The following is a 19,403-nucleotide window of genomic DNA, read 5'->3' on the forward strand; positions in this document are numbered from 1 at the left end:
CAAATGATGTCAGGCTTTGTCCAGATGTCAATGAGGCTCAGATGTATATATTATCATTATTTCTTGCCTTCATTCCTGCTACCATCCCAGTGATGTAGTAGACCCACAGAAATGTCAGGGAAGAGGCCATAGATATGAGTCCTGAGCCTGTACATTCTGAGGTGAACTGTACATGTGTGAGGCCTGTGTATGTCTGGCCATTGTTAACAGACTGTTGGGACTGTGTACACATGACATGTGTACATGTTATTTGGGCTGTGTATGGAGGGGGTGGTGGATGTAAGTGTTATGGCTCCTTCTTTATCTGACAGTGCATGCTGCTCCAGTTTCTGCTGATCTGTTGGCTGTATGTATTTGTAGGGCAGACTGAGCCATGTCCTGTTCCAAGGTCAGGATTCAGACTACACTGAGAATTGGAACTGTATATGTAGGGCTAGTGTGTGAGTGGCAAACAATGATGTATTTGTTCACATGGTCCGTATACTCTACTGTTCACTTGACTTACCTGTATGTGACTGTGACTGTGGTGATATTGGTTGTGAGTATGCACTTTCACGCTGGTGTCTGTCGGTACTGTTACATCTCTGTAGTGCCTGATATATTTACAAATACATGTGTAATTACCCATAGCAGATTCCCTAATTCAGTTACTTGTGCTATTTCACTAAATATATGTTAGAGCACACAGGAGGGTGTTACTGCAGCAACTGTATTAGCTTATTTATGCCAGTACTTCAGATACATCCACATTTTCATAGCTTCCTCCCACCACTTTGTCAGCCTTGGTCCAGATTTATTGCAGTAAGGGGTTCTGAGCATACCTGTCAACTGGTTGGATTGTTTCAGGATGTCCAGGTTTATTGATCATATTTCTGGTCTGTTTTACAGATTATTCTCATTTCTCTGGTAAATCACTGTGATGATATGATTGTTGTCAGAAAATGAAGACATACATTTCATTTATCTACCTCACATCCATCAGAATATGTATGCTGAAACAAACTGTGTCACTCTGTCAAGATGAGTACAGGGGGACAATGACCTCTTCCATCATAGATGCTAATGCGTTACTACTGATATGTGCCACATAGAAGGACTTTCTGACCACAGTGGCAATGTTGTGGTCAAAAGAGACATTGCTGTCAACCTGTGTACCGAGAGCTCTTATAATGCCTTCATTGTTCAGGGGACTACCGTCAATGTGGTAATTCATGGGAACAAGGTTTTCCCCAAAGGAGATGACAACACATTTTCTGACATTGAGCTTAAGGCCGTGGCTCTGACACCAGTCATTGGTCTCAGTGAGGCCTTTCAGTAGGATGCCAACATCACTTGGGTAGTTAATAATAGCTCCCAACTTGCAATTGTCTGCAAACATTGTCAGCCAGAGTCCCTTCATGTTGGCATGGACTTCAAAGAAGTTGATACCAAACATGTAAGGACCCAGGACAGAATCCTGTGGGACTCAACTTATGACTGCTCAGCAGTCTGATTTGGAGTCAGCTATTTCCACACTGTGAGTCCTATCTGTGTCCCATTTTGCAACCCACCTAGTGATATAGGGGGTGATGCCTAGCTTAGTGAGTTTTTGCATGATGCCTGCATGGAAAATGTTATCAAAGGCTTGGGCAGTTCAAGGTAGGCTGTATATGCCACCTTGCCTTCATCCACAGCTCAGGTGATTGACTCCAAGAAATTGACCAGGTTGATTGAGTAGGCATGACCTACCCTTCACAAAAGTAAACTGTGTGGGATCCCATATCCCTGTTTATTAGTTGCATGATGATGCATTCCATAGCTTTGCATGACAGTCTTGTCAGACAGTTGGGGCAGTAGTTCCCAGGGTCTGTAGTTGCACCTTGTTGGTGGAGAGGGGTGACTGTAGCAGTGCACAATTCATTAGGGACAAAGCCTGAGGTGAGGCTGTGCTTGAACAGGGCACACAGGTGAGGTGCCAGGTCACTCTGTAGTTCATGTAGAACACAGCCATGGATATTTTCAGGTCCCAGAGAAGATGTATGCTTAGCCTTGAACAGTGGTTGCCTGGCAGTGTACTGGTATTGTGATTGGTCCTTTGGGAGAGGGGTAAAGTGTGCATTCAATATACTGGCTGACATATTGAATGCACACTTTACCCCTCTCTCCCCCCAAGGGACCAATCACAATACCAGTACACTGCCAGGCAACCACTGTTCAAGGCCAACCAGTACAATGCCAGACAACCATTGTTCAAAGCCAAGCTGTATGCTTGGCCTTGAACAGTGGTTGCCTGGCAGTGTACTGGTATTGTGATTGGTCCTTTGGGGGAGAGAGGGGTAAAGTGTGCATTCAATATGTCAGCCAGTATATTGGCAATATTTGTTGACTCAGTCTAAGAGGTATCATTGTCTAGTAGCTCAGAGCTAATCTTGGTATTGCCATGGAGATTCTTTACATAATTGTATGAGGCCTTGTGGTTGTCTCTACTATATGCTCCAATTCTGTTTTCACAGCTAACTTTGTAGTATTTGATGAGGTATCTCAACTTTTAATTGAGGCTGATAAGAGTTTTTTTCCAGTCTTGGGACTTCACCTTATTCCGTATCAATTCCCTCCGTCTGTTCTACAGTTTCTTTATGACCAGAGACCACCAGATTGGATTCTTTTTTTTTGGAGGTGAGGGTCTTGGTTCTATTGCTTATGGTGGTATCCATGCATTTGTGTGTGTTCATAGTGGATTGTTGTTTGATTCAGCAGTCATGCAACTAGTCTCCATTTGCAAGGCTGCCATGAGGTTAGCCACTTCTGTTTTTAGGAGGCCATAGTTAGCTTTGGAAAGGCTTTTCTTTGTGGTTACCTGTGCAGGGGGGATGGGAGGGCTGTGGATTTCCAAAGGTGATTACTTTCTGGTCAGATATAACAAGGGAGGAGTCGACTATTGGTGTAAAACAGCAGTCACCCATGTTAGTAAGGACCAGGTCGATGTGGTGGGCAAGTGCATCAGTACATGAGTAGCTTTCCCAGTTAATGGTGGGGTAGTTGAAGTCAACCAGTATGACAGTGCGAGGTTGTCCACTAATATTCTCCAGGGTGTTTAGGGACATGGAGTGTGAGTCTTGGGACATGTTTGAGGACCTATAGCAGGCTACAACCTGAACCACTGTCATACCCAGTGTTAGCCACACCTGCAAGATCTGTAATGCATAATGTTGGTCTACCACTCTGGAGGTGTTTTCATCTTTTATGAATATGGAAATACTACCACCTTTGGAGTTTCAGTCCAAGTTCTGCAGCCAAAAGCTGTGGAATGAGTTATAGGCTACAAGTGCAGGGATGCTTCCTGCTGCCTTTAACTAGGTCTTTGTTACAGAAGAGATGTCATTGCTCCCCATCTTAAGAAAAACTTTCAGTGAGTGCATTTTCAGATTTAGACTTCTGGGGAGCAGTAGCATGACCCTTAGATTGCATGTGTTTGTAGCTGTTATATATTTATGTATATTTATGTATATTTATGTATATATATATATATATATATATATATATATATATATATATATATGTGTGTGTGTGTGTGTGTGTGTGTGTGTGTGTGTGTGTGTATATGTATGTATGTATTTATTCACTTTTCTATATATGCATGTGTGTGTGCGTGTGTGTGTGTGTGTGTGTGTGTGTGTGTGTGTGTGTGTGTGTGTGTGTGTGTGTGTGTGTGTGTGTGTGTGTGTGTGTGTGTGTGAGTTTGTGCATATATGTAGATATAAATTTAGATGTATCTCTCTCTCTCTCTCTCTCTATATATATATATATATATATATATATATATATATATATTATGTATAGATTTGAACATATATATGCATCTCCATACAGATATACATGTATATATAGAAAACCTAACTGATTCTACAAACTCCTTTCCCTACTGTTGAATGACTGTACTAACTCATATGTTTGGAAAATGATCACTACTTTGTAGCACTCAGATGGTGCCCTGGGTTCAAGTCTTGGCAGGATGTGCTACTTTGCTGCAAGGCAAAACAGTTACTGCTGTGGAAGGGACAAGGGCAATAATTAAAAGAGATCCCTAGTTTGTGCCCATTGACTCTCATTTTGACAGCCTTTGGACAGATTTGTTGCAGTAAGAGGTTCAGAGTATGGATGTGATGTCTGAATGCACTATATATATATATATATATATATATATATATATATATATATATATATATAGATAGATAGATATATAGGTTCATAGGTGTTTACTAGGCCAGTGACCACAAGGGCCTTTTTAAGCCTAGCCATGCAACCCAAATCTCTGACAAGTTCTGATACCCTTGATAAGTATAAGCTTGGGCCTGGGAGATGAACCATTTACAGGTTACCTGTGTCCATTACAGACATAGGAGACAAACCAGGGATGAATTTCCGGTTTCCCATCCAATTGTCCAAGTTGCATTTGAATTAGGTTAGGCAGGCACTCTGCTTCACATGGATGGGGAGCCTGTTCCATAGACAGGGTAGTCTCTGGGATACATACGCATCTCTCCAGCAGGTCCTATTTATATCACAGGCAAGGTTTAAGTCTTTAGAATGGGTAATTCTGGTGCTCTTTGTTTTGTGGATATGCAGGAGGTCCATCAGAGCGGGATCTGACAATGTCGTGTATGGCAGGCGTAGATCTCCCCTCAAAAGTCTGTAGGAGACATAATGCAGTAATAGGGCCTTGAGGAAGTCTACATAGGACATTTTATTTACGCCCTGTATTCTTTTATTGAGGAATCTCTGTGGACATTCCAACTGTTGGATATGCCTGGTTAGATACATACCAAAATGGGGCATTATACTCAATGATAGGTCTGATGAATGCCGAATACTGTGGACCAATGACTTCCTTGGACTAAGATGCCATACCTTTGTTTATAAGTTATGCAACATAGAATGATTTCCTCACCACTGTAGACACGTGATGATCAAAGGCTAATCTCTGTGGACATTCCAGTTGCTGGATATGCCTGGTTAGATACATACCAAAAGGGGGCATTGTACTCAATGATAGGTCTGATGAATGCTGAATACTGTGGACCAATGACTTCCTTGGATTAAGATGCCATACCTGTGTTTATAAGTTGTGCAACATAGAATGATTTCCTCACCACTGTATACTCGTGATAATCAAAGGCTAGATTACTATCTGTGTGTGTCCCTAAGTCCCTGACTACTGGGACAACTCTAAGGGGTGTGTTGTCAGTATGATAGTTACCAGGGATGGAGGACTTCCCAAAGGATATCATTATGCATTTCTTGGCATTTAGTTTTAATACATGGCTCTGATACCAGCTGTTTGTCTGTGTCAGCCCCTCCCAGAGAACATTTGTATCAGTGTGACATTCAATGACAGCTCCTAATTTGCAATCATTTGCAAATTTTAGTCAGCCAGAGACCACTGACATTGGCATTGACTTCTGAGAAGTAAATGCCATAATGGAGCAGTTCAAGGACTGATCCCTGAGGGACTCCACTTGTGACTGGCCTCTTTGTAGAGGTGGACTCCTCAAGTCTACCTTTCTGGCTCCTGCCTGTGAGCCAGTCGGCTTTCCACCAGGTGACATATGGGTTTGTACCCAACCTTTTGAGTTTGTCAACAATGCTCAAGTGGGGTATTGTCAAATGCCTTAGCCAGGTCAAGGTAGGCAGTGTGAATGATTTTGCCTTCATCCATTGCTTTGGTGACCTTCTCAAAGAAGTCCACCAGGGTGAGTAGGCATGATCTGCCCTTGACGAAACCAAACTTCATTGGGTCTAGTGTCTGGAAGTTTATTATATTGCTATTGATCATCTCCATGATAATTCTTTCCATGGCTTTACATACAAGTGTAGTGAGACTTATGGGTCTGTTCCCAGGGTATATAGATGGCCCACATTTGTGCAGAGGGATGACTGTTGCCTTCCTGCATTCATGAGGCAAGAAGCCTGTCTGTAGGCTACAGTTAAACAGTAATTTCAGAGGCCCTGATAGGTCATGTGTCATGCTATTTAGAAGGCATCCTGGGATATTGTCTGGGCCAAAACATAAATGATGTGGTATCTGTGTCTGTAAATATCAGTGACAGAGTCTGGGCAAAAACCCAGTAGTGACCACCATGTAAACTATATCAGGATTATTCGTTGAAGGTACTGTGGAAGCAAGTAACTATTTTCTGGGTAGCCAAGCAAGCAACTGTGGTCAACTTTGCATACTCCCAACATTAATACACACAAACCTGTGCAATTTATGGACTCATTTGATATAATGTACATAATGTAGGCCTTTATTAGGTTTTAGACTTTGGAGTTAGGGGTTAGAATATTTTTTACTGTCTTAACTGCTTGTTAAATGTTAGATTAGGATGTATAATCATATGTTGACTGATAAAGTATGGTAATATCACAAAAGATACTGCTTACAAAAGATATTGCTTACAAAAGATATTGCATTTCAGCTGATCTACTTTCTAAAATACATGTTATGTTTCTAATTAAAAACATTAATATGATCAAACAGAAAAAAAAAAGAGTACCAACCTGGTGGCGACAGCTTCATCAGGGTAATGACTGCTCTTAAGCATCAGCGCAAATGCTCCTTCAAGTTGTTGACTTACTATATATATATATATATATATATATATATATATATATATATATATATATATATGTGTGTGTGTGTATATTGATAGATATATTTTGTTTTAGGTACATACATAATTATTATATGTATGTATTTATTTATTTATTCATATATATATATATATATATATATATATATATATATATATAGATAGATAGATAGATTTCATATATCTGTATATTTTATAAGTAGATCTCTACATATATTACGTATTAATGTTTATATATATATATATATATATATATATATATATATATATATATATATATATATATATATATATATATATATATATATATATATATATATATATGTACAAAACTTGACTAATTTTAAAAAACCTTTTCCCTACTGTTGAATGACTCTACTGAATTAAAAGTTTGAAAACACATCAGACGTGTTTATGGCTTAGTAGTAAATTGCTGTGGCTATGGTATGTAGGGTCCTAGGTTCAAGACTTGCAAGGGCTGATTATTGAACAAGGGCTGTTGGATACAGAGTGATTAAGGCAGTTATAAGTGGGACTGCGTGTGCTTGCAGGTAATTAATGCTAACTTCTGGTTAACTATGCTGACAGACAGCCATAAAAGTGCTTAATCTGTGTAGGCATTGCTTAGCACTGCGGAAACAGGCTTACCCCCCCATGCTTCTTCTTCTTCTTTCGGCATTTCCCGGTTAGGGGACGCCACAGCGGATCACCTGTCCAGTCATGATTGGCAGTGGAGTTTTACAGTGTCGAGTTGCCAGCCCGGCACCCAACCTTCCACAGAAGGCACACACATGCACATACTCACACCTAGGGCCAATTTAGAGTGTCCAATCCACTTTGAGCATGTCTTTGGGATGTGGGAGGAAACCAGAGCACCCAGAGGAAACCCACGCTACCACAGGGAGTACATGCAGACTCCGCACAGAAGGCACCCCAGTCAAGGATCAAACCAGAGAACCTCTTGCTGTGAGGTGGCAACGCTAACCGCTGCACCACCGTGGCTGCCCAGCTTACCCCCTATGCTAATTTCTTTAAAAGAAAAAAGGTTGATAGGAAAGTGGTGAAAAAGGGGACATGAAGAGGGAAAAACAATATGAAACATAGCTAGGGATGTGCAGGATGGGCGTAGGGAATGTCCATAGCTGTCCATTTCTTCTACAACAACAGCTGTGCATATATACTAAATTTGGAGGTAAATTTGTACACTCCAACCCATGAGAGTGGGGTGACAACAACAATAATGTGTTGTGAAGCCAATTAGACCAGATTACATATGTCCAGTGGACATGTGTGCAAAATGGACAGCTAAGTATGGGGCAAAATTTTTTTGGGGAACAGATTTTTGTTTTTCTAAGGTGAAAGTGGGATGTTGGGGAAGGATAGTAGGCATATTTGGGGAGGTAGATTGGGTAGGAAGACAGACAAGACAGACAAGACAGCATACAGGGGCGGTGTATGACACATGTGTGGGGTAAACACATTGGATGGGGAGGAGTGTTTGGTAATCGGAAGCACACAAGCCCCCAAATGGATAAAGTGGGACTGAGGTCCGCACCCATGGGCAGTCACCACTGCACCTTCACTGCCCTAAAGGAGCTGTGCTAGAACCTGATCAGGAGGGGCAGGCTGACCCTCTAAATGCACCATGGGCCCACAAACTGGCATAGCAGACCTCCCAATTCTTTGCGGAGCTCACTACGCACCAGACCCCGGACCTGTCTTCGGGTGACAGGATCCTGTCTGCACCCATGCCCAAGGTGGGATGAGCCCCATCCCGTGAGGCAGTTCCACCCAAAGGTGGTGCAGGACCAGCAGATGAGGAGGTCCCGGGGTGGGTCCCAGATGTGCTGGCACCTGGTGCCATGGCCAGATGAGGTGGGAGAGGTGGATCTGCTGGGATCGGCCTTCCCTGACATGCTATGGTGTTGCAGTTTTAGAACATATGTTGGTTAGTAATGGTAAACACATTCCAGGCTTAGTTATAACAGCATTCATGACTATTCCCAAACAGAACACATGCATATATAGAACCACAGTGGGCATTACACCGGCATGCAGATTACATTGATAACAATAGGCCACCAATGATAGTATTTGAACAGGGAACATTAATTGGAAAAGATTTCAACATTTTGTCCTAATGGTAGGTTTGGGGGAAAACATACCCATTCATTTATGTGTTTAGATTATTGGTGAAGATAAGGTGGGGGAGAGAGAGAGATGTCAATTAACAAATGTAGATTCTTGCAGTAATCACAGCTTTAATGATCATTGTTCTAATCATTACTGTACAGGTATTATTACAACAACCTATGGCCTTGGGTTGGGCAGTAATATGTTTGTACACATAGTATAATTATAGCCTTCTTATAGCTAATTTATACCTTCTCTTATCTGGAAGACCTGTGGAGGAAATTTCTGTTAACACTACCTGAGTGTTTCTACCCATATTCAAATCATCAGGGTTACATATGTGCATTCATACTGTGTGTGTGCGTGTGTGTGTGTGGGTGTGTGTGTGTGTGTGTGTGTGTGTGTGTGTGTGTGTGTGTGTGTGTGTGTGTGTGTGTGTGTGTGTGTGTGTGTGTGTGTGTGTGCTACTGCCATACTCTGCCTTGATTTCTATTGGTCACCCTGGTTGTTGGCAGCAGGGACCAGTAGCTGTGACAGCATGACACTTTTAAAGATTTCTTGGGGGAGACCACTTGGCGTATGTACTTATCTTGCTGTCATTTGCAGCCTTGGGGTTGGACCATGGGTGTTGGACACAGTATGACTACAGCCTTCTTATAGCTACTTTATACCTTCACTTACCTGGAAGACCTGTGGAGGAAATTTCTGCTTACACTACCTGACAGTTTCTACCCGTATTTGCATTGTCAGGGTTACATATGTGCACTCATACTGTTTGTGTGTGTGTGTGCGTGTGTGTGTGTGTGTGTGTGTGTGTGTGTGTGTGTGTGTGTGTGTGTGTGTGTGTGTGTGTGTGTGTGTGTGCTTCTGCCATACTCTGCCTTGATTTCTATTGGGAACCCTGGCTGTTGGCAGCAGAGACCTGAAGCTGTGACAGCACGACACTTCTGAACATTTCTTGGGGGAGACCACTTGGTGTATGTACTTATCTTGCTGTCATTTGCAGCCTTGGGGTTGGACCATAGGTGTTGGACACAGTTTAACTACAGCCTTCTTACAGCTATACTTTCTATTACCTGGATGACCTGTGGAGGAAATTTCTGTTAACACTACCTGACTGTTTCTATACATATTAACAAAATTTTAGGTGAAATTATGCATACAGCTTACTACCACTCCCGGGATTCGAACAGTGGCTGTTTCTGCTAAAAATGCAAAAAGTTTATGTTTCATCAGAACTAGCTATTTTGAAACTGCTGTCACTTCCTTGAATGTTTTCTCTCTAATTCTCTGTTGGTTGTACAATCTGACCTTGTAATTATGACATTCTTATACATACATTCCTATACATACCTTTTGACATAGCACAGTGTGGAAAACAGTGGTTAACACAACATTACTATTCAGATATCAGATCTTGTTGCATGAAACATTTCATATCTGTTAATCTCGTGTCTTACGGAGGCACTAACTTTGTCAGACGAGACTTGATTGTTTAATGCTTTCAGAACTATAGTTGCTGTGCATAACCTGTACACATTTCAAGTCATACAATACCAGAGTAAACACAACCAGTCCAGGGTTTTGAATTTTATTGACAGGCAGTTACAGTTTTATTTATATATAACCTATATGAGACAATTACTGTAATATTGTCTGGTTTATTCAGTATAAACCATACCCATTTTAATACTTCAAGGTGACAATCTACTCCTTTATATTTATTTGGCATGAATACTACAAGCTAGATTGTTACTCACCAGCCACAGAACACAGCCTTTGCAACCTGCTTGCATGGGCTTCCTGGTTCGCAGCCCACTCAGCTGGAGCTGTAAAGAAGATAGAGAAACATTTATGCATATCTATCCATCACATACACAGGGTGGTCGCAGTGGTGCAGTAGTTAGCATTGCTGCCTCACAGCAAGAGGTTCTCTGGTTTGATCCTCAGCTGGGTGCCTTCTGTGTGGAGTCTGCATGTCCTCCCTGTGATCGTGTAGGTTTCCTCTGGGTGCTTCTGTTTCCTCCCACATCCCAAAGACATGCTGTAGGTGGATTGGACACTCTAAATTGGCCCTAGGTGTGAGTGTGTGCATGTGTGTGTGTTCCTTCTGTGGAAGGTTGGGCACTGGGCTGGCAACTTGACACCATAAAACTCCACTGCCAATCATGAGCAGACAGGTGATCCACTGTGGCAACCCCTAACAGGGAAAAGCCGAAAGAAGAAGAAGAAGAAGATCCATCCCATACACAGGGTGGACTTTAGTAAACAGTTATTGATATGAATACTTAAACATGCCTGGGAAATCATTCTTCTGCCATGCTTCTTGGACCAACTGGTCCAAGAGCTCCCTCTTCCTCCGCTTCAAATCGACATAGTGGTGCTGGACCTGCTCCCCAGTCCGAGTGATGCCACTGGCACTGGTGAGATCATGGGTGAGACTTTCCCAGGCATCCGCTTTTTATTGGGAGCCCTGGTACTGGTCCTGCAGCAGTCTCACATTATGGTCCTTAACAAGGAGTCCTTCCATGACCTTGGACTCCTGTATGCCCCAGTGCTGCACCTGAAAGCGCATACCCTCTCCAACACTTGCCATACTGTCTACAGTGGAGAGCTACAACCAGTTATGAGCTGTATTCCCACCTGCAAGGTTTAAATATGGCCAATTTTCCACCCTTTGCCGTGATTGGACAGTTTTGAATATGCTGAGCTAAGCTAAGCTACAGGCAAACCTGCTTAGCTAAGGTTGGCAGTACTTAAAGGGGAAGATTCAGCACTGCTTCCCAATGGGCAAATCTGCTTAGCTGGGCTACTCATTACTTAGCATTCATATTTCAGCAATGCTTACAGCTGGTAAGAATAGCTGTGCAATGCTTAGCATTGCTTAAGTTTTATTTTATAGACTTATATATCAGCTTTATGGGATTGATTCATCATTCCTGACAAATTATAATTTTATGTTTACCTTCTCTGACATCCCCCTATGTGCTTTCATTACATTTATTCTTGTGTTACTATACTGTATGGGGCACTTGTGTTTATATGGGGGTTTCACATCTATTCTGGACTGACACCTTATTTTTGGTTCTGCTACACTACACAGAGCAATAAATATTATTTACTACCTCATTTATTATAACATATGACTTTTACAACTGCTTTCACAAGTGAAAAGACTTCATTGGGGCTCAAATTGTGAATGCATGCATGCAAAGCTGCAACTCTTACCACTACACTATTTCAGATTACTTGTTTAGCTGATATTGTTTAGCTGATATTTTCCTATTTAACTCCTTCAGATATTTAAGCTTTGCAAAGCCCACACCCACTTAGCTATGCTTAAACTTTGTTGTAGCCCCAAAAAAAAAATATATATATATATATATATATATATATATATATATATATATATATATATATATGTGTGTGATTTATTTTTTTTTCATTTTACTGGAATGACAGGTTTAGCATTAGCGTGAGTTTACTACTGACGGACAATTCATTTCAGACTCCACATCAAGGGTAAAATCATGCTAATGTGAAACCTGTTATTCTATCAACTTTTTAAGTTTGTATGGGTTATATTTAAAATCTGTGTCCCTATTTGTCCCCCAAACATTTGTCCATATGTTGTGCTCTACGAGGTTGAGAGGTATGCATTTTCTCTTATTTTGAATTGCCAAACGGCAATTCCGGAGTGCAGGGGGTGTGTGCATTGTGAGTGCACTGCTCTGAGACACACCCCCTGCACTCACACACAGAAACATGTCTGTATTAGAACACGGCAGTGCACCTTCATGAATATGCATGGTGCGCTGCTGTGCTGCACAGGAATGGTCCCTTTTGTGCAAGAATAAGCTTTTCTTGCATGGAAGTTTGCTGAATCTGGGGGCATAGCCTAAAATAGCAGAGAGCACTCTGGCTCCGAAGGGTTACAATGCCTTCCACATTTTTAGATTACATACTGTGTAGGAGGAGAAAAAAATTGGAGGTGTCTCAATCTACATCCAGAAGAGACTCACTTCAAGGCTAGTAAAGCAGCATGAGGTGCTAGAGCTACTTTCTGTCCAAATAACCATCAGAAAGGTCCCAAACATATATTAGCTAGCTATAAAACTCCCTGTATAACAAAAGAAATCCACAACACCTATCTACAGAAACTAGAATCACTCAGTATTAAAACTAGTGCACAAGCACAGAAAGTCCTGGACTTTGTCAATACAAATGCCCTGGAACAATTAATTAATCAGAGTACCCACTTGGGGGAATAACATCTTGGATCTTGTCCTTACTAATATGGAAGAATCTTGCACCATGCCTTGTGTATCTTCGTTACTTGTTAGGTCTGACCATAAAGCAGTCTCCTTCAAAATAAAAATGAAACCAGAGATCCTTATCACCCAAGATACCTTTAGACAAACTACCTACTCCTAAGGGATAATTGGGCAAGCTTCAAATTTTCACCAAGCCCAGTTAAATCCACTGAATATGCAAAAATGTATACCACCACACTATACCAGCTTGTAGGCAGTTGCACAGATGCAGATGTACCCCATAGCAACAAGTCCAGGAAAAACCCCCAAAACAAATCCACCATAATATCAACAAAATTTATAATAAAAGGAAAAGAGTTTTGAACAAAAGTAAGAAGAGCAATTCACAGAATATTAAAGCCCTTGTCATTGAAATAAACAAACAATTCAGGAGCTTAATAAAGTCCAGAAAAGTGAGTTTAAGGCTAAAATAGCTAGACCAGTCAAACACAATCACACGGCATTTTTAGTTATGTTCATAATCTCAAAGCACAATGCAGTAATGCACTGACCTGATTGTGAATGATGTTACCTACACTGAGGTTAAAGATATAGCAAACGTACTGGCCAATAAATTTAGCTCTAACTATACCCATCTCTCTCTTCCATCTCTCCATCAAGATATACCTGAAACTGGCACGTGTCCAGCTATCACACAAGGTCAAGTCCTAAAATTGCTATCAAAAGCTAAAAATACCACTTCAATGGATCCTAATAATATCCCTGGATGCATCTTAAGAGAATGATTTAGTCACACACCTAACAATGCTTTTCAGTCTCTTCCTCCATACAGGTTTTATACCAAGCTAATGGAGAACAGCTGCAGTCATCCCCTGCATAAGGGAGAACTTTCCACAGACCTAGGCAGTTATGGATCCATAAGCCTGACCAGCCTCATATGCAAAGTCATGGAAAGACTTATCATGGAACTAATTAATCAGGACATAGAGAACCTCTAAATACTGGACCCATCTCAGTTTGGAATAGAACCTTCAAACACTGGACCCATCTCAGTTTAGATTTGTCAAGGGCAGGTCATGCTGACTCAAGCTGGTGGATTTTGTTTTGGATTTTGTTTTGCAAAGGTCACCAAAGCAATGGATGAAGGTAAAGTGCCACACACTACATACCTTGACCTAACTAAAGCTATTTAGACAATTTCCCACTCAGGCATAGTAGAAAACTAAATAAGTTGGAATAAACCTCTATGTCACCGACTGGATTGACAAATGGCTCACAGATAGGACATGGGAAATCAAAATAGGGGAAGTTACATTCACAAAGAGACAAGCCACCAGTTGAGTCTCCCAGGTTCTGTGCTGTACCCTCACCCGTTTAGCATCTACATTTCTGAAATAAAAGCCAATACCAAAGGGCTTTGGCTGACTAGGTTTCCAGATGACTGCATGCTAGGAGCAGTCATGGAATCCCCAAATGACTTAGCTGTCCAGCAGAAAGGTTTGTCCCAAATAAATAATTGGTGCCAAAATCATGAGCTAAAACTAAATGCCAAAAAATGTATTACTGTATCCTTTGGGAAGTCATCTACCCCAGGGAACTACCAAATTGACAATATGCCCCTAAGAATTGACCGAGTTGTTCAGGATTTGGGAAATTATTTGGAAAGTGACCTAACTTTTGACCAACATGTGTCCAGTGTTGTAAGAAAGTCCTTCTATATTTCAAAGCTTATAAATAAAGGGATTGTATCTAGATCTGAGGATGTTGTTGACCCCTTTACTCATCCCTCATTAGACCAGTCATTGAATATAATGCCCCTTTGGTATGTATCTGTCCAGACACATACAAAAACTGAAATGCCCACAGGTATACCTTACTGAAAGGATACAAGGCATAAACAACATTTCCTACATGGACCAACTCAAAGCCCTGTTACTATACTTGGTATCCTACAGACTGCTGTGAAGTGCCTGTGCCTAGCATACAGGGCATTCTTTGACCCAATAATGATGGATTTACTGCACATAAGTAAGTGAAATGGCATAAGAAATACTCAGTCTAGGAATCTAATTCTCTTCTGCAACATCAACAGAATGGTTTGGTGAGACAGGTGTATCCCACAGAGTATACCCCTGCTCTGGAACAGACTCCCATCCACATAAAACAAAGTTCATCCCTGTCCATATTCAAGAGCAACTTGGGTCTATGAACGGGGAACAGAAAATTTACCCCAGGGCTTAGCCCTGTACTGCTAATGGACAGAGGTATCTGCTAAATACTTATGCCATGCATGTCCCCCTCATTATCTGTGGTATGGTCCCAGTTATTCTCATTAGGGGTAATATATAATTATAAGCCATGAGATGGGTAAGGCCAATCTATAACCAAATAGGACAGGTTTATTTGAGCACAAAAGGGGAAAGTTCCTAGGATTAAAATGGCCTTCAAGAGTAGCTAACCTAGTACTTGCCTATGAACCTATAAAGCTAGGAGATTTTACTAGATGGAAAGATCACTAGCTTAAAAAGTCTAAGCTACCAGAAAAACTGGATGCACTCTATTCAGTGTCCTATATGCTCCTGAAAGGTGATTGTTGCCTTGCCTTCCATGTCATTAGGGTCCCACGAGTCCAGGATCTCCTGTATCTCCATAAATCAAACAAATCCACAAATATTAATATTAGAAATATAACCCTACATTAGCAAATAAATAAAACATGGTGGAGAGGTAGATTCATTGCACAGTGCCTTCCCTAAATTCGGAATAGACTACTGCTGCAAATCAAACAGAGCAACATGATATCTCCCTTCAAGAATATTCATAAATATACTCCAGGCTGGCTTGAATGGCCTGGCCCTCCTTAAAAAGAGAGGTAAGGTTTGAGGGTTGAAACTGGCAAGGCATGAATGACCACTAGGCTTAGTTGCATTTTACTCCCCATCATCTTATTATATCCTAAACATTCTAAGTCCACAACCTCAAAGGCAATACACAATTGTGTGCAGAGCTCATTGCAAATGGAACCACCTTTACTGAGCCAGAAGATATAGCAAACCTGGCTGATAAATTCAGCTCCATCTTTACCCCTCTCTTCCCCTCAATCTTTCCTCAGGAAATATCATCAAATATAACTCCCCCTACTATCACTAGGGAACAGATCCTTAATACTCTCTCTAAGACCAAGAACACTGCATCAATGGGCCCAGACAATATCCCAGGATGCCTTCTAAATAGCATGAAACATGACCTATCAGGGCTTGCTGCAATTACTGTTTAACTGTAGCCTCCAAACAGGCTTTGTACCTCATGAATGGAGAAAGGCAACAGTTATCCCTCTGCACAAAGGTGGGCCATCTACAGACCCGGGAAACTACAGACCTAAAAGTCACTGCTCTTATATGTAAATCTATGGAAAGAATTATCATGGAGATGATCAACAGAGATATAGTAAACCTCCAGACACTGGACCCAACCCAGTTTGGTTTCATCAAGGGCAAATCATGCCTACTCAACCTGGTGGGCTTCTTTGAGAAGGTCACCAATGGAATGGATGAGGGCAAAATCATTCACACTGCCTACCTTGACCTGGACAAGGGATTTGATATAATACCCGACTCAGGCATTGTTGACAAACTCAAGGGGTTAGGTACAGACCCGTATATCACCCAGTAGATAGCCAACTGGCTCACAGACAGAACCCAGGAAGTTAGAATTGATGAGTCCATCTCTACAAAGATGTCAATCACAAGTGGAGTCCCCCAGAGATCAGTCCTTGGACTGCTTCTTTTTGGCATTTACTTCTCAGAAATCAAGGCCAATGTCAGTGTTGTCTGGCTGACTAAATTTGCAGATGATTGCAAATTAGGAGCTGTCATTGAATGTCACACTGACATAAATGTTCTCCAGGAGGGTCTGACACAGACAAACAACTGATGTCAGAGCCATGGACTAAAACTCAGTGCCAAGAAATCCATAATAGTATCCTCTGCGAAGTCATCCATCCCTGGTAACTATCATATTGACAACACACCCCTTAGACCTGACCCAGTAGTCAGGAACTTAGGGACACACATAGATAGTAATCTAGCCTTTGACCATCATGTGTCTACAGTGGTGAGGAAATCATTCTATGTTGCGCAACTTATAAACAAAGGTATGGCATCTAAGTCCAAGGAAGTCATTGTTCCACTGTATTCGGCATTCATCAGACATATCATTGAGTACAGTGCCCCCTTTGGTATGTACCTAACCAGGCATATCCAACAATTGGAATGTCCACAGAGGTTCCTCACTAAAAGAATGCAGGGCGTAAGTAAAATGTCCTATGCAGACCTCCTCAAGGCCATATCCCTGTATTCTGCCTCCTATAGACTTTTGAGGGGAGATCTATGCCTGGCATACAGGTCATTGTCAGACCCCACTCTAATGGACCTCCTGCATATCCACAAGACAAACAGCACCAGAATTACCTGTCCTAAAGACTTAAACTTTGCCTGTGATATAAATAAAACCTGCTGGAGAGATAGGTATGTATCCCAGAGACTATCCTATCCATCTATGGAACAGGCTCCCTATCCATGTGAAGCAGAGTTCCTCCCTAACCCAGTTCAAATGCAACTTAGCACCCATGTCTCTAATGGACACAGGTAACCTGTAAATGGTTCATCTCCCAGGCCCATGCTTATACTTATCAAAGGTATCAGAACTTGTCAGATATTTGAGATGCATGGCTAGGCTTAAAAAGGCCCTTGTGGTGGTTAGTCTAGTAAACACCTAGGGACCTAGAAACCTATTCATGTTCCATCTTGTGCACAGTTTAAACATTAAAACAAGACCTGATACAGAATGTGAGAACCACCTAGGTTCATTAGTCTCCATAGGCCTTGACAGCTATACATGACACTTTATTGTCTCTCCTTATTCTTGTCTGATATCATGCTTCTATCTATTGTGTTACCTGAAATAGTTTAAGTCTTTCACTTTATCAAACAATTCATTGTAATTAATTTCGCCAAAGGTACTTGAAAAGTCTAAAGAGATTCTCCCATCTTGTTTATGGGCCATTCTCCCAGGCCTTAACTATATTACCATAAAACATCAATAGGAGGTATTGAGTGGCATTTGTTAAAAAATGCTAATATATAATTTAAATTATCCATTTCTTCCTGTACCATATCTGATATGATTTTCTCCCCTTTATGTCTGATAAAATGCTAACTGACCACCTTTTTTTTGTCTCCGTGTTTTTTAATTTAGCATTCAGTAGGTCATTTTCTTTTCTTTAGGGACTATTTTAAAGTTTTTTCTTTTCTAATAATATTAATATTGATCCTACTAATTTCTCTTCTAGTTCTTAAATACACAAATATTGTCTGTACTAGTGACTTTCACTGAATTAAATTTGCTTATTTTATCTGTTGCGTCTACATCAGTTGTTTTACTAATTGGCCTTAATTGTTATAATTCATTTACATATGATATACTTACTTCTGACCCAAAGATGTTTGGAAATTCCTAAGCAGCACCATTTTATCTATTTATTTTATGTTAAAATTGTAGCTGAACTGGTCAAAAGGTCATTTTAAGCCATATCCTGGGTCCAGAGACAACAAACAAACAAACAAATGTCAACAAATAAATACACAATCGTTCATGTGATTATTCAAATGGCATGTACAGAAAATAAACGTATACAATAAATCTACAAGAAAAATTGAAGCAGACATTGGGACATTAGGGTAATGTCTAAGGATGATGGCAGTTGACTGCCAAAAGATGCTATACTGGTTTTTCTACATTGATTTTATTATCCATGCTACTTGTTGACTTGGCTTTCTTGAAGTCTAGATTTGGATTTTTGCTATTTGGGGTGAATGGTGTCCATATTGCCCCAATGTAAGCACTTGTTTGTGTGATGCTGTTCTACTCCCCTGTTCCTGACATGTCTGTAACATTTCAGTACTTCAGCATTTGTATAATTTTGGGAATTATACCATGTGGTGTGCATTGGAGGCCATTTTTTGAAAAGTACTAGTACCAAACTTATTTTATGGCTGGGGATTACTGTGTCTGAGCCAAATGTATTTTGAAGAGCTTGGAGTCACTGATATATTATGGATATTTGAATGGATATATATTTTTTTTACCACCGGAGGTCATTTGGACTTTGTGGATTCACTTTAGCCTGCTGTACAGTAGAAACTGGATTTGTTTAAAGAGAACTTGCATAGCAGAACATAATGGACCCTCTGGGCAGATGGTGACTGAATGGTTCAGCTGATAAAATTGGGGACTGTTTTAATCTATTGTATTATGGGTATTGTTGGAACTTCAGAAGAACTTGTAGCAGTAATGTACACAGTGGATT

The sequence above is a fragment of the Protopterus annectens genome, chromosome 4.part0 (assembly GCF_019279795.1).
Source record: "Protopterus annectens isolate FY-2018-M chromosome 4.part0, PAN1.0, whole genome shotgun sequence".
Taxonomy (NCBI): domain Eukaryota; kingdom Metazoa; phylum Chordata; order Ceratodontiformes; family Protopteridae; genus Protopterus; species Protopterus annectens.